General features: G+C 36.5%; 2 long non-coding RNA genes across 4 annotated transcripts; both read right to left on the bottom strand.

Moving 5' to 3' along the window:
• Positions 1–2,743: 2,743 nt before the first annotated feature.
• On the bottom strand, positions 2,744–8,259 carry LOC125259830. Its single transcript, XR_007182910.1, has 3 exons — positions 8,108–8,259; positions 6,708–7,028; positions 2,744–2,902 (listed from the first exon to the last, which is right to left on the bottom strand). It is a non-coding gene; the product is annotated as an uncharacterized LOC125259830 (long non-coding RNA).
• A 420-nt stretch (positions 8,260–8,679) lies between these two features.
• On the bottom strand, positions 8,680–15,151 carry LOC125259832. Of its 3 annotated transcripts, none has more exons than XR_007182911.1 (4): positions 15,091–15,151; positions 14,242–14,258; positions 13,765–13,943; positions 8,680–9,092 (listed from the first exon to the last, which is right to left on the bottom strand). It is a non-coding gene; the product is annotated as an uncharacterized LOC125259832 (long non-coding RNA). The 3 variants fall into 3 exon arrangements; XR_007182912.1 differs by having other exon boundaries at positions 13,765–13,914; positions 15,091–15,141; XR_007182913.1 differs by lacking the exon at positions 14,242–14,258 and having other exon boundaries at positions 13,765–13,914; positions 15,091–15,125.
• Positions 15,152–15,817: the final 666 nt, after the last annotated feature.

The raw sequence follows: 15,817 nt of genomic DNA, 5'->3' as shown, positions 1-15,817 counted from the left end.
TTAACCCACTGGAGTCGTATGGATGCATTTTTTTTAAATGGATGGACTTTTTTTGTCTTCAAAATTTGGCCATTCACAACCATTATAAACCTTGGAGGACTGAGGATATTTTTAAATATATCTCGGATTGTGTTTATCAGAAAGAAGATATTCATATACACCTAGGATGGCGTGATGGTGAGTAAATCATGGGATCATTTTAATTTTTGGATGAACTATTCCTTTAATTTTTCACTCAGAGCTGAATGAAAACAAACAGTACTAATTAATGGTAATAGTCAAGGTTTAAATTCTCTCTTTACTCACGTGTCAGCCATTTCTGATACAAGTGACAATAGCCGTGTTCACATGGACACATTTTGTTTTTATCAGAATTAATTCATTACAGTTAATGAATCCTAAATAAATTGATCGGGTTGATGCGTGTTTACATGAATACTATCAAAAAGGATTTTTTGACCGGCACACTGTGAATAATACCGGGTTTCCCACTGTTTGCCTAATACCTAATCATTCTCCTAATATTTGCTGCTTTTCTTTGTTTCAAAGAGCAGACTAAGTATTTATCTTTATTTATTTCAGGTCCTAATTAGGAGACGACGAGCACATGAACTGCTGTGCCGTGCTGCTTATATTTATCAAGCAGTAAAAATGCCCATTCCCGCACCCAAAACCAGCCTGTCTGTGGATGAGAGTGTGAAACAAGGATTGGTGGGATGACATTGTCCTGCTCCACTTCACAGACTGAATGAGCATTTTATAATGACAAGACAGTCATTTATGACACTTATTCAACACCAAAAGCGCGTTACACGAATCATGTGTCATAACACCATCAGTCCTTTCCAGTTTCAGGTTTCAATCTGAACAAGTGTTTACATGTACTCCCTATCAGATTAGAAAAGGTTTAAACCGCCCCTTTCCAATCTGAATTAAATCTTAATTGGATTTGGACAATTAATTCTAAAAGACGTGGTTACATTTGACTTTTTTTATACCGACTGTGCTACAAGCCTGATTACAATCAGATTATTAAAGGATTAGTTCACTTTTAAATTAAATTTTGCTGATAATTTACTCACGATCATGTCATCCAAGATGTTCTTTCTTTCTTCAGTCGAAAAGAAATGAAGGTTTTCGTATTCTTGAAAAAGCTTTCAACTTACGTAACGAATGCGGCGCCAGTTGTTTTTTTTCCCCGTAAGTAAATAGGGAAGGTGTAGGACATACAGTGTAAGCTTTTTGAAGAATACGGAAAGCAGAAGCACGTGGAAGATGTTAATTTGTGTTTATAAAGCATATACAGTTGTATTTTTTTAAAGGTATCGTTTAAAGCTCTTTGAAGCTGCACTGAAACTGTAATTTTGACCTTCAACCGTTTGGGCTCCACTGAAGTCCACTATAAGGAGAATAATCCTGGAATGTTTTCATCAAAAACCTTCATTTCTTTTCGACTGAAGAAAGAAAGACATGAACATCTTGGATGACATGGGGGTGAGTAAATTATCAGGAGATTTTTATTTGAAAGTGAACTAATCCTTTAAGGTCCATGTAAACGCAGCTACTGTTGTTGATCATATGTTCTGGCAATTTTGAACAAAATTGTAGACAATAAAAATGAACACATTCAACACCATCAAAAATCTGTACAGAACACAAACTCTTTGATCCAGTTTAAATTTTTATAAAGATCTGTTTCAGGTGATCTGATCACAGTTTTTCTAGCTAGAGAAGTAAAAACAGAATTGTCCGTGAAGAGAGACGTTAAATAAATGTATACGTGGTAAATAAACCTACTCTATCTGAAAAACAAGTTTATTTAATTTTTATCTCTATAGTATTTGTTGTATTGTTTGTAATTTGTTTGTAAATGTGTTTTTATATAACAACAACAATTATATATATTGGTAATTTTGCCCTTTGAAGGTTTTTGGACAATGTGAAATTTTTGTTCTTTAAGTTTGTGACAAACACATAAAAATTACTTTTTCATTCGAGTAATCAAAAAGAAGCTGTCCTACATTCATCAGTCTCACTGTGTTGTGCTTGAAAAACTGCAACATCACCAAAAAAAAAGAAGGGAAAAAAAAAGAGAAAAATTAATAAATGTATAGGTATCAGTATCAGGCGAGTACTAGAAAAAAGTATCAGTACTCGTACTTGGCCCTTAAAAAAAAAAAAAAATGGTATCGGTGCATCCCTAGTTAAAATGTATTGTGTCTATAAGAAGATCTTATAAATGCCCATGACGTTTCAAAGCCTGGAAATCACACTTTTGGAACTCTTAAGATTCCCAGGTTTCCAGGTCTGTAAGAACCCTGCGTTCAGCACAACCACAGTGAGAAATATGAGACCAAATATCATGTGAAATACCAGATTTAAGCTCAAATAAGCATCAATCATGTGATGGGAATCCGTTTCAGCACCACTATTGTGTGTACTGGCATTTTAAGAAAGAATAATCGATAAAACAATGCTGAAAAGAATCTAAGCATTTATTTTAAATGCTGTAAGTAACTTTTACCATCAAAAACTGTAAAAATGCATTATGTGTTCAAACATGTATATAAGAAATAAAAATGCATATCGATTCTCTGCTGGACATCACTTTATAATAACTTTAATATTAACAGCTTTTTACATTATATACTGCTTTACAGATCATTAGACCCACAGCGCTGCTCCCATCCACCACTAAAAGCATAAATATAAGTAATACTTGCCGCCCTCCTGATGATGATGATGATGATGATGATGATGATGATGATGATGATAACGACGACTGGAATTACAACATACAGCCACTGGAGCTCAGAGGAGCTGGGAGGTTTTGGGGTGGAGGTGTGCGGTGGCGCTGGACTAGAGGCGTGCGGTGGCGCTGGACTGGAGGAAGACTGTGGTTCTGTAAGACAAAACAGGAGCAGAAACAATTAGGAGGAATATAAACTGCAAATCAAATGACCCTTAAATAAGTACAACCTAGGGCTGCACGATTAATCGCATTTCAGTCACGATAACGATATCTGCTTCTCTTGATTGATTACAAATAATCGTCACGATATTGTCCTGCTCATTATTTTATTCTAAAAACAAGTTTTTCTTTGAGATATGCTTGTGGTTGCCAGATGCAAAGAGCCCCAAATAGAGCTTTTCCCTTAAAAGGATATACTTTCTTCCTGTTGTTTTACTTAACTGTGCAATCTGGCAACGCTGTGCACGCGCTCCCTCTAAATGTGAAAGAAGCGCTGATGATCTGAAAACAAACACGTGCGCCTGAGTTTAGCGATCTCCACAGCGAAATTCTGCTTCAATGAAAGTGTCATACAGCCAGTCTTTGTTTCTTCACAAGCCACTTGTACTATTTGCATGACTAAATCTGCCATGATCAAACCTTCAGCGATGAATTTCAACAAATGCAACATGGATCTCCACCTTACTGTTTGCAGAATGCACTTTTGCAACCCATGTGACAATTCAATCAGGAAAATGAACATAATTTGGAATTATTGGAAATTATATTAGGAGTTTTGCTGTTTTATCTTTTGAAGTTCCTAAAGGTTTTTTTTCATAATTTTAATCAGCTGAAAATTATATATAGCCAGGGATATTTTTTATATATATATATATATATATATATATATATATATATATATATATATATATATATATATATATATATATATCAAAGAGCATTATTCTTTGCTTTTGCCCCACGACTGGGGCAGTCATGGCGTAATGGATAGAGAGTCGGACTCAAAGGTCATGGGTTCGAGTCTCAGGTCCGGCAGGGATTGTCAGCGCTCTCCCCACCCTCAATACCACGGCTGAGGTGAGACCCTTGAGCAGGGCACCGCACCCCCAACTGCTCCCCGGGCGCCACAGCAATGGCTGCCCACTGCTCCAGGTGTGTGTTCACAAATTCCGAGTATGGGTCACCATACTTGGCCACGTCACTTCACTTCCACTTTACGAATTTGCAGGGCAATCTGAATCTGTTTTGTCTAATTTGCAAACGATTTGTGTTGCTTTAAAATCTAATGTGAATACAGATTACAAAGCGCTCACCAAAACCATGTTTTGTATTGATTTACTATTTAATGAAGTTATCATAGTTCAGTGGTTCTCAAACCTGTCCTGGGTACCTCACACCACTGCACATTTTGCACTGCACATGTTTCCCTCATAAAAAAACACCACATTTAAGTCATCAGCTCATTAGTAGAGACTGCAAGAGTTGATGTCTGATGAGGGAGACATACAAAACATGCAGTGGTGGGGGGTCCCCAGGACAGGTTTGAGAACAATTGTCATAGTTGGTTAAATGAAGTTGGTGTGCCACCTACAGGACTTTTAGGTGAAGTGTAGGTTGGTAAAGAACTTGCAAAATAGCTACTACTTTACCCTTTTTGATAGAATAATCGTGAATAATAATCGTGATTATAATTTCGAGCAAAAATAATCGTGATTATCAGTTTAACCATTATCGTGCAGCCCTAGTACAACCCTAAAACATTACTCAATCCTGGCAACTGGTCACCATCTGCCAAATTATCAGACAAGCTTTTGCTCCTTCTCTTAAGTCTGTGGTGTGTTTGCAGGTTTTAACACAACCTCTTTAAGAAATAATGCAAGCAACAGTTTTTCCCTCTTTTCTAAACAGGGTCATTCCGTGTCGAATCAACTACATTTTGGAAACTTCACCGGCTCAAATTTTTCATTTTGTTAATATTTTTTCTGTTGAAAGAAAGAAATAGTAATGAAAGCCAAAACATTAAATGTCACAGATGTACATTTACTGGGTAATCTACCATTTTGTAGAGATGATTCAAAATGACAATTTTCACGTGAAATATGGAGCCAATTTTCAGGGGTGTAAAAATGACTTTAGAAAGACGGCAGCATCATTATTTCATTTTTACACAGAGATTGGTATATCTATTAGTGAAATCTGTTGACTTTATCAATCTGTGTTTCATTATATGCCAACAGTGACGGTTCAAAAATGGGCAAGAAGCACTTCTTGTGTTTTTTGCCTCAAGTTTGCATGCCTGTAACTCAACTCAAGTATTAAATATATCTCAATATTCTTTTAGATTCTGGTTCTGATCAAACTTTTCTTTTGGTATCTTCATTTTAAAAGGTCCTTGATGGTTCAATCCCAGATATATGGAGATCTTAAAGCAGCTCCATGTTCAAACTGTTGATTTTTACCCATTTTCACCAAATGTGGTTGACTTTGCACACAGCTGATCACTTGTTGCATTTAAAGAGATATGTATGGAGAATAAATAATGTGTAAACTAGAAATGGATCATGTTTCCCCTCTATCTAAAGAATTTAATACAACACACCTCTCTGAGTGCTAACATTTTTCCAAGGTTTACGTGTCTTTACTTCAAGAAGTGTATTAAGATACCTTAATATCATTTTCGATTCTTGTTCTTATGATACTTTTCTTATGGAATCTTTATTGTTAAGGCCCTATATGGTTCAGTCTCTTAGATATAGGGATGTCAATGCAGTAACATTATGATACTGCATATTTGAACTCTTGGTAGCTTCAGAAGCTGTTAAAATGAACAAAATCCAATCATCTAAATATCCCTAAAACGGATTCAAATACAGATTCGTATAAATACACTTTTGAGAGATATTTAAGTTATTGTGCCTCAACTCAACCATTTTCAGTGAGTTATGTTTTATGCTATTCTTTCGATAGAGGGAGACAAAATACTTTAGTTTAAACATTATTTATTCTTCAGACATTCATCTTTAAATGAGTATCAGCTGTGTGCAAAGTGAACCACAACCACAGTGAATCACTGACAATTGATCAAATTCAACAATTTGAACATGGAGCAGCTTTGAGATCCCCATATCTATTGGACTGAACTATGTAGGCCTTGAAAATTAAGATTTCAAAAGGAAACTTTATTAAGAATGATAATCTAGAAGGATATTAAGACATCTTGAATAATTTTAGAGTTACAGGTATGCAGACTTTGGAAAAGGCATATTTACGGGTATGTTCTATGTAATTGCGCTGAGCTACATTTCTAGTTTCAACATTATTTGTTCTTCAGCTATTTTAGTGTACAATTTACTCATGGAGTCACAGTAACATGTCCATATATCTGGGATTGAACCATCTTGAGGCAAAAAAAACATTTAGTGGTATTAATGGTCACTGTTTGCATATAATGAAACAAAGTTTGCTAAAGTCAACAGATTTTCATAACAGACCTTCCAATAAAAAAAATGATGCTGCCATCTTTCTAGAGTCATTTTTATGTCCCTGAAAATTGGCTCCAAGTGTCAGGTGAAAAAAAAAAGGTCATTCTGACCCCCTCTACAAAACAGTGGATTACTCAGTACATGTACATATGTGACATTTAATATTTTGTCTTTCATCACCATTCATGTCTGTCTTTCAAATAATAATAATAATAATATTAACAAAGTAAAAAATTAAAGCCGGGGACCTCAGATTGAGATGACACAGAATGACCCATGAGGAGTTACTGCTGTGGATCACTGGTGACATTTATATCACCTAAATATTATCACTTTAAATTGTTTTCAAATGAAGCTTTTGCAAAAAACACTTGCTTATTCATAACTTTGAGCACAATCATGAATGACGATTTATAATTTTTTACTATTCTAGTACATTACAGGCAAAGATACATTAAACATAGGCTACTCACTGCAGTGGACCACAAGCGTAGCACTCGCTGTTGGCCTCTTATCAATTAAGGCTTCTGCTGTATAGAGTCCTGCATCTCTGGAGATGCTGACATGTTGAATGGTTACATTCACGCGTCCTTCCTCAACCACCAGTGAAACTCCAGGTCGAGGTTTATCATTAAAGATCCACGGGAGCCGAGCAATAACACTGGGCTGTTCCTCGTTGACTCCCTTAAAGGTAATCCTCACTTCGGTTGTTTTCTCCACTTCTTTTATGTCGAAGGATATTGTCACATTCTGCCCCTCTGTTGCCTCCAACTTCGACCCCGCAACAATCAGAGCTGCAAATAAGAACCACTGCGTTAGAATAATGACTTATATACTGACAGTACCGTTTATTTTGGTTATACGAGTCTCCGCCCATTAGCCCAAATCATCACTCTACCTACCTGAAAAAAGTGCCAAATTGATAGCGACAATGATTTTCATGTTCAGCAAAATTCCGGATAATGACCAAGATTGTATTCGAAATGCGTAATGCATAAGAATTTAGTCTGTTTTAACGCTTAAGGCGCTCCTTGACAGTGATGCTAGCTTAGCAGTCCGAGCTAACCGGTTAACGACTCGCTTTTCTTCTTATGAGATTTGCAGCAGCTGCACTACACGGGTCATTTGCGGAATTCCATCGATTAAGTTAAATCTACTCAACTTCGATAGCAGCTACTGGCTCGCTGAAAGATTGCACGCTGTCACAAAACTACTACACTACGGATGCTTATAGCGGCCAGTTCCGGCTCTCCGGCTCTCCGCCTCTCAGCCAATCGCTGCATTCACACGGAGCGTCAGCAACCGTGCCCAGTTCTCTAGAGGAGGAGCTTGTGTGCTTCTCAATCAGCTCCCGAGTTCAGTAGTCAGTGGTGCACAGACACATTCACGGTACACTGATACATGAGCTAGGCAACTAGAGAGCTGATTGAGACGCAGCGCTGGACTGAAACCCTATAGCCTTTTTTTTCTTAATTTTATTATTATTCATCTTTTGTCCTGGTAATGTGCATCTGATCCTACGGTTATAATATAATTATTAAGTATTAATGTTGTTATGCTGTTTGTATATTATAGCCTACAATGTTCAATAATAAAAAACCTTTAAGCGCTGTTTTCTTCCAATTTCCTCGTTTTTTTATTGTTACTATCGCAATTTGGTAGGCCTACGGTTAGGTTTTGTCGTTATAATAACGTATGGCGTATGTGGAAAATATATAAGACTCAGTCCGATCTCACACAAAGCTGGGCGGATGTCAGTTCTACAATCCTAGTTCTCAAAAACAAAGATTCAGTTAGATTCGCCTATAAAGGTCATATTTGTATTATCTACTGCGTTTGTTAATAGGTTATAACACAGATTCATTTTACTTACTTGCGACATCGAAGGTTTCTGAAGCTACCACACATTTTCAGTAATGGCTTCCTTGCCGTTGTGAAAACTGCAATCCAGTATGCGATGTCGGACTCGATCTTCTCTGTGTCTGAGTCATCGGGCTGTTTTTGCACTGTTGGGGCGGAGCTTGGCTGCAGACCAAGGACAAGTTGAGCTCCACTCTCGAACAGGAAATACGTCCTGTTCGAAATGTGTTTTACATTTACATTATCCAAAGCGACTTACATTGCGACTTGGATCGAACCCATGATCTTGGGATTGCTACCCTGCTGAAAAAAACAATAGAAACCATTACAGAAATCCTAATGGTTTCCACTACAAAACCATTACAAACCATCAGCCATTAACCATTAAAACCATTACAAAATGGTTTCCATTACGTAGTGTGTTTTGGGCACATTCCATTAGGATTTATTGGTTTGTATTGGTTTCCATTACAGATTTGTATTGGTCTTTATTTGCAAATATTTAATGGTTTCCACTGTAGTTTTCGTATTGGTTCTAATGGTTCCATTATAAATTTGCATTGGTCTTTATTTGCAAATATTTAATGGTTTCCATTGCAGTTTTTGTATTGGTTCTGATTTGTATGTTTAACTGGTAGCTGTTAATTAGGTCATTGATTAATTAAATAATTTAAATTATTACTACAATTATACACTGGTTTTCTCCTTGTGGCTTAAAAAAACCCGCTCAAGAATATATAATTTTAATTGATATAAACTGCACACCAACTTTTCAATAGCTAACTGTTCAGGTTGTGTTTTGCAAAGAATTAAGAACATGAAACTGAAATCAAAATTATACTTGGATCAAGACCATCTTTTTTACTAAACCCAGCTGGAAATAAACATCTGACAAAAATGATTAACATTATATTTTTTATTATTTAATGTGTAATAGAAATACAAGAACTATGAACTGTGTTTTTGGCTTCACTGTATCCACTGTGGCTGGCTTAGACCTGCAAAAAGGAGGAGAATTCATTAGGACAATGTACCTCTTAAACCACATTACCAGTACATGAGATTATCCATACATTATATATTTATATGGGACTCTCAAAGAAGTTGCAAGAACATAGTTGTTGACACAACTTCATTATTTCATCCAACATATTTGGGTGCACTTTGAGCAGATTCAAGATCTTGAATTTTATCCATTAGTCATGTCAGGTTCATAGCATGACAGTCATCTGTTAACCTTCTCCAGTTGTAGGTTAGTGATGCGCGGGTCGTCTCATAACCCGCGAACCCTGCGGGTCGGGTTGGGGCGGGATAAGAAATTGTCACTTTATTTGCGGGGCGGGTCATTAAAAAACAAAATTAAAAACAAATCCATATGTGTTGTGTGCAATTCCCTATAGCCTATATTAAATGTTTGGGAATATCTATTTTCATATTTTTTTTAGGTTCTTTGATACGGTTACAATATGAAGGCTGTAGCAACGTAACCATTTTGGAAATGAAGCGTAAATGTGAACATCAAACATTTCTTATGCTGCTGCGCCCTCTATAGGACCAGCGACTAGTCGACGTCAAGCTTAAAGTCCCTGTAAAGCCCTATTAAAGTCTGTGTTCTGAGTATGTCACACCACAGTAAAATGTGTTATTAACCACCCAGCCAAATTTGAATGATTAAAAAAACGTCAAGTAAATTAAATAAATTATCAAATCTTGAAAAATTAGCAGTATTCTCTGCTCTCAAACGCTGGGGGCATGTCCGCTGTCAGCGCTGAAACCACACCCACTCGCGAGAGCTGTCGACTCAACATATTTGTCTAATCAGTCAAACTCACTGATGCATATAAACAAAAGAATCACGTTAGAGGGTTGCAAAATTTAGTAGTTACTGTGGACCACCTACTAATTAAGCACACAAGGCAACATACACTCATTGGTGGGCATGTACTGCCGACTGTTGTCGAGTCAACAGGTGACGGCGCCGTGAGATGGAGGATGAAGGCCGAGGCGGGAGATAGTCTGTTCAGCCCCATTCACCAATAACAGCAGATTGTCAGTGAATCCCAGTTGTCTGATGAAAGTTTGTAAAACTCTCCGGTGTAAAATTATCACAGCAGAGACTAATTGAATCCACCCCTTCTTCATATCAAATTTAAATAAGGAGAACAAGCTTCTTTTGTATATTATCGCAACCAGGTAATATGCATTTGTGTGATGAAGGCATTACTAGCTAGCAAAATGTAGGCTGTATAACTAACAGTATTGACACTCGAGATTAAGCGGGCAAGCTGCTGTAGCGTTAGGGGTGGTGCCATGCTCGATTACTCTAGTGCGTCAGACAGTTATATAGTGTTAGGGGTGGGGCCATGCTCGGTTACTCTAGTGCGTCAGACAGTTATATAGTGTTAGGGGTGGGGCCATGCTCGATTACTCTAGTGCGTCAGACAGTTATATAGTGTTAGGGGTGGGGCCATGCTCGGTTACTCTAGTGCGTCAGACAGTTATATAGTGTTAGGGGTGGGGCCATGCTCGATTACTCTAGTGCGTCAGTTATATAGTGTTAGGGGTGGGGCCATGCTCGGTTACTCTAGTGCGTCAGACAGTTATATAGTGTTAGGGGCGTGGCCATGCTCGAGGGCTCCAGTGCGTCATCGAGCCCCCAGTTTAGCACCGCCTTTTGTGAAAAGGTTCCTGATAATTTACTCACCCCCATGTCATCCAAGATGTTCATGTCTTTCTTTCTTCAGGCGAAAAGAAATTAAGGTTTTTGATGAAAACATTCCCGGATTATTCTCCTTATAGTGGACTTCAATGGAGCCCAAATGGTTGAAGGTCAAAATTACAGTTTCATTGCAGCTTCAAAGCGTTCTACAGGATCCCAGATGAGAAATAAGGGTCTTATCTAGAGAAACCATAGCTCATTTTCTAAATAAAATTAAAAAGTATATATGTTTTAACCATAAATGCTCATCTTGAACTAGCTCTCTTCTTCTCTATTTGAATTCTGGCAGTGTAGACACTGCTAAGTGTATTACTGCCTCCGCAGGCCAAAGTTTGAACTAACTGTTATATACTATTGAACTAACATATTGTATATAAAAATTAGTTCAAAACTTTTACCTGTGGAGGGCAGTAATACACTTAGCAGTGTCTACACTGCCGGAATTCAAATAGAGAAGAAGAAGAAGAGAGCTACAGTGGGTTCCAAACGGGATATATCGCCCTCCGAAGGGCACTTCGGAGTGAAAACAATCATGGCCGCCATATTGAAGGGTTGTTCCAAACTAAAGTGCTCAAAACTGACCACTTCAAAGGGCCCTTCGGAATGAAGGATTTCAAAGGGTACAACTGATGGACACTTCGGGCCCCATGATCCTTTGCACAGGAAAGTTGTTTGACATCACAGAATGGGCACAGGAGGTTAGGAGTTCGATTTTACCTATAAATGTATGTATAGTATTTTTCTGTACTATTGTAATATTTATATGAGTTAGATTTAGTAAATTATTATGGTCAAAACGACAGTGTACTTCAACAAAAATACTTTACAGCTCCCTTTATTAGTCCATTCAAATGTTTCAAATACATAGACACAATATAAAATATGGTGTAATAAACCTAAATAAATAAACTAACGTTAAACAAAGGGCACCGCTTGCACAATCTACTCCTCCTTGATTGTCTCGTTAAGATGACGCAGAAGTGCGTTCCAAAAAAAGAGGGTTTTTTTACCCCTACACCCTTCATCCCTTCGAAGCTCTCACTCTGAAGGGGAAACCATCTGAAAGGAATTAGGGCATAGGGATGAGCCCTTCCGAATGGAACGCAGGGCTACTTCAAGATGAGCATTTATGGTTAAAATGTATAAAATTGTATTTTATTTTTTAGAAAATGAGTGATGGTTTCTCTAGGTAAGACCATTATTTCTTGTATGGGATCGTGTAGAATAATTTGAAGCTGCAATGAAACTAATTTTGACCTTCAACTGTTTGGTGTCCATTGAAGTCTACTATATGGAAAATAATCCTGGAATGTTTTCATCAAAAACCTTAATTTCTTTTCGACTGAAGAATGAAAGACATGGACATCTTGGATGACATGGGGGTGAGTAAATTATCAGGAGTTAAAAAAATGGTTGAAGGTCAAAATTACAGTTTCATTGCAGCTTCAAAGCGTTCTACAGGATCCCAGATGAGAAATAAGGGTCTTATCTAGAGAAACCATAGCTCATTTTCTAAATAAAATTAAAAAGTATATATGTTTTAACCATAAATGCTCATCTTGAACTAGCTCTCTTCTTCTCTATTTGAATTCTGGCAGTGTAGACACTGCTAAGTGTATTACTGCCCTCCGCAGGCCAAAGTTTGAACTAACTGTTATATACTATTGAACTAACATATTGTATATAAAAATTAGTTCAAAACTTTTACCTGTGGAGGGCAGTAATACACTTAGCAGTGTCTACACTGCCGGAATTCAAATAGAGAAGAAGAAGAAGAGAGCTACAGTGGGTTCCAAACGGGATATATCGCCCTCCGAAGGGCACTTCGGAGTGAAAACAATCATGGCCGCCATATTGAAGGGTTGTTCCAAACTAAAGTGCTCAAAACTGACCACTTCAAAGGGCCCTTCGGAATGAAGGATTTCAAAGGGTACAACTGATGGACACTTCGGGCCCCCATGATCCTTTGCACAGGAAAGTTGTTTGACATCACAGAATGGGCACAGGAGGTTAGGAGTTCGATTTTACCTATAAATGTATGTATAGTATTTTTCTGTACTATTGTAATATTTATATGAGTTAGATTTAGTAAATTATTATGGTCAAAACGACAGTGTACTTCAACAAAAATACTTTACAGCTCCCTTTATTAGTCCATTCAAATGTTTCAAATACATAGACACAATATAAAATATGGTGTAATAAACCTAAATAAATAAACTAACGTTAAACAAAGGGCACCGCTTGCACAATCTACTCCTCCTTGATTGTCTCGTTAAGATGACGCAGAAGTGCGTTCCAAAAAAAGAGGGTTTTTTTACCCCTACACCCTTCATCCCTTCGAAGCTCTCACTCTGAAGGGGAAACCATCTGAAAGGAATTAGGGCATAGGGATGAGCCCTTCCGAATGGAACGCAGGGCTACTTCAAGATGAGCATTTATGGTTAAAATGTATAAAATTGTATTTTATTTTTTAGAAAATGAGTGATGGTTTCTCTAGGTAAGACCATTATTTCTTGTATGGGATCGTGTAGAATAATTTGAAGCTGCAATGAAACTAATTTTGACCTTCAACTGTTTGGTGTCCATTGAAGTCTACTATATGGAAAATAATCCTGGAATGTTTTCATCAAAAACCTTAATTTCTTTTCGACTGAAGAATGAAAGACATGGACATCTTGGATGACATGGGGGTGAGTAAATTATCAGGAGTTAAAAGTGGACTAATCCTTTAAGTGAAAACTCTTACCTGAGAATTTTTACTGCTATTTAGGAGAACTTTTAGTTGTAAGATAAAACATTTCGTGAATACGGCCCCAGGTATATTGGACCAGGTTTGGTGTTAAAGTCTGCAGGACAGTGGTTCTCGAGGGCCAGAGCTGAGATCACCTACAATATGTTATGAACATGACTTTCAGAGAATCAGATTGACTGCTAGATCGATCACTTACAACAGTGGTGTCCAGTCCTGGTCATGGAGGACCAACGTCCTGCAGTATGTAGCTCCAACTTTCTCACACACCTGCCTGTAGTTTCTGGTGATCCTGAAGACCTTCATCAACTGGTTCAGGTCTGCTTAATGGCTGGAGGCACAGTTAATTCTGCAAACAGGACGAGATGGCAATAAATACTGAAAAGAGAGATGACAAACAAAATTTAATGGTATAAAGCCAGTTTAAAAATTGTATTCATGAATATGTATAATAACATCTGAGAATGTACACCACTGTACTGAAAAATACAGTATTTGCCATTTAAGTGAGGATCATCTCATTTTTAAAAAATGACACCCGAAATATTAACAGATAACATAAGCAAAATCTTAATGAAAATACAGTTATATGATGCAAAGAAAGTTTTTGTAAATGTGCATGACAAATCTACAATGCAAAAACTGAGAATGTGTGACTGAGTCAAACAGTACTTACAGAGCAGAACCAATGATCTGATTACACACAAGGAAGAGGGAGAAAAAGAAACAAAAATTAATATATCAGTCAAATATTGCTCTGTATGGATGAACGTGCTGATTAAATATACACATTCAAGAGAAACTATTATATTAATATTTTAGTGATTTATTTCATGGCCTAAATGTTTTACTTCAGTTATATCTTTTCATAATTAATTAAATATTACAGATGGTTGATTTAATTTGACAGTTATCTTTTCGGGTGAATATAGGCCAATGAGTCCTCTCTCTCTCTTTCACTCTCTGTCCCCGCGCGTGCACGCGCCAGCTTGTGCGTGAGACAATACGTACAAAGTTATTGTAAAATCTGTTATTTTTAGGTCACGATAACATGATAGTAATATGACCGTAGCTTATGTAACGAGATTTAATAAGGGTGTGCAGCTTAGTTATTGTATTTACGTCGCTGTATAAAACTTTAATACAAAGACACAACTCAGCCCGGTCATCATGGCTAGCTCAGTCGAGTCATCGCGTAAAAACAGCAACGGAAAAACAATAATAAATCAAATTAACACCGAAATGGATGTAAAACAATTCAAAGTAATGAATTAATGCGGTTTTTAAAGTATATTACCTCAGATTACCAGAAAATGAATTGTCCGAGCGGCTAGTCGACCGTTATAACCGTTATAATTTAAACGCAGCAAGCTAAATAATATAATTTAACTTAACGTTACTCATCAGATAAACCACTAAAGCGGGTGTAATTTAATTCCAATTAATTAATTCATTACCATTTCGACCTGTTACACTAATTTTAATAGAAAACTCAGAAATTACTATAGAAATATAAAAAGCTTACCTGTTTGCGGTACCAGTCGATTCCGGAATGACAGTTCATGGATGCTGTTCCAGCAGTCTCATTGGTTAGAATTAATCACGTGATGTCATATTATTAATAATTTATATTTATTTATTTATTTATTGCCATTTCAGAAAAATAATATATTAATATTGTGTGTGTGCATTATATATATATATATATATATATATATATATATATATATATATATATATATATATATATACATTACCGTTCAAAAGTTTGGGGTCAGTAAGATTTTTTAATGTTTTTAAAAGAAGCCTCTTCTGCTCACCAAGGCTGCATTTATTTGATAAAAACAATAAAATAAAAAAATACAGTAATATTGTGAAATATTATGACAATTTAAAATGACTGTTTTCTATTTTAATATATTTGAAACTAATTCAATTGTGATTATTATCTATTATCGATTACTATTCTTGTGATCAAAGCTGAATTTTCAGCATCATTGCTCCAGTCTTCAGTGTCACATGATCCTTCAGAAATCAGTCTAATATGATGATTTGATGCTCAAGAAACATTCATTATTATTATCAATGTTGAAAACAGTTGTGTACAATTTTTTTTTTTAATTCTTCGATGAATAGAAAGTTCAAAAGAACAGCCTTTATTTAAAATAGAATATTTTCTAACATTATAATTGTCTTTACTGTAACTTTTGATCAGTTTAACTCATCCTTGATGAATAAAAGTACTGATTAAT

Source organism: Megalobrama amblycephala, linkage group LG24, assembly GCF_018812025.1.
Source record: "Megalobrama amblycephala isolate DHTTF-2021 linkage group LG24, ASM1881202v1, whole genome shotgun sequence".
Lineage (NCBI taxonomy): Eukaryota > Metazoa > Chordata > Actinopteri > Cypriniformes > Xenocyprididae > Megalobrama > Megalobrama amblycephala.
The sequence above is the reverse complement of the archived record's forward strand: the minus strand, read 5'-3'. Positions and strand labels throughout refer to the sequence as shown.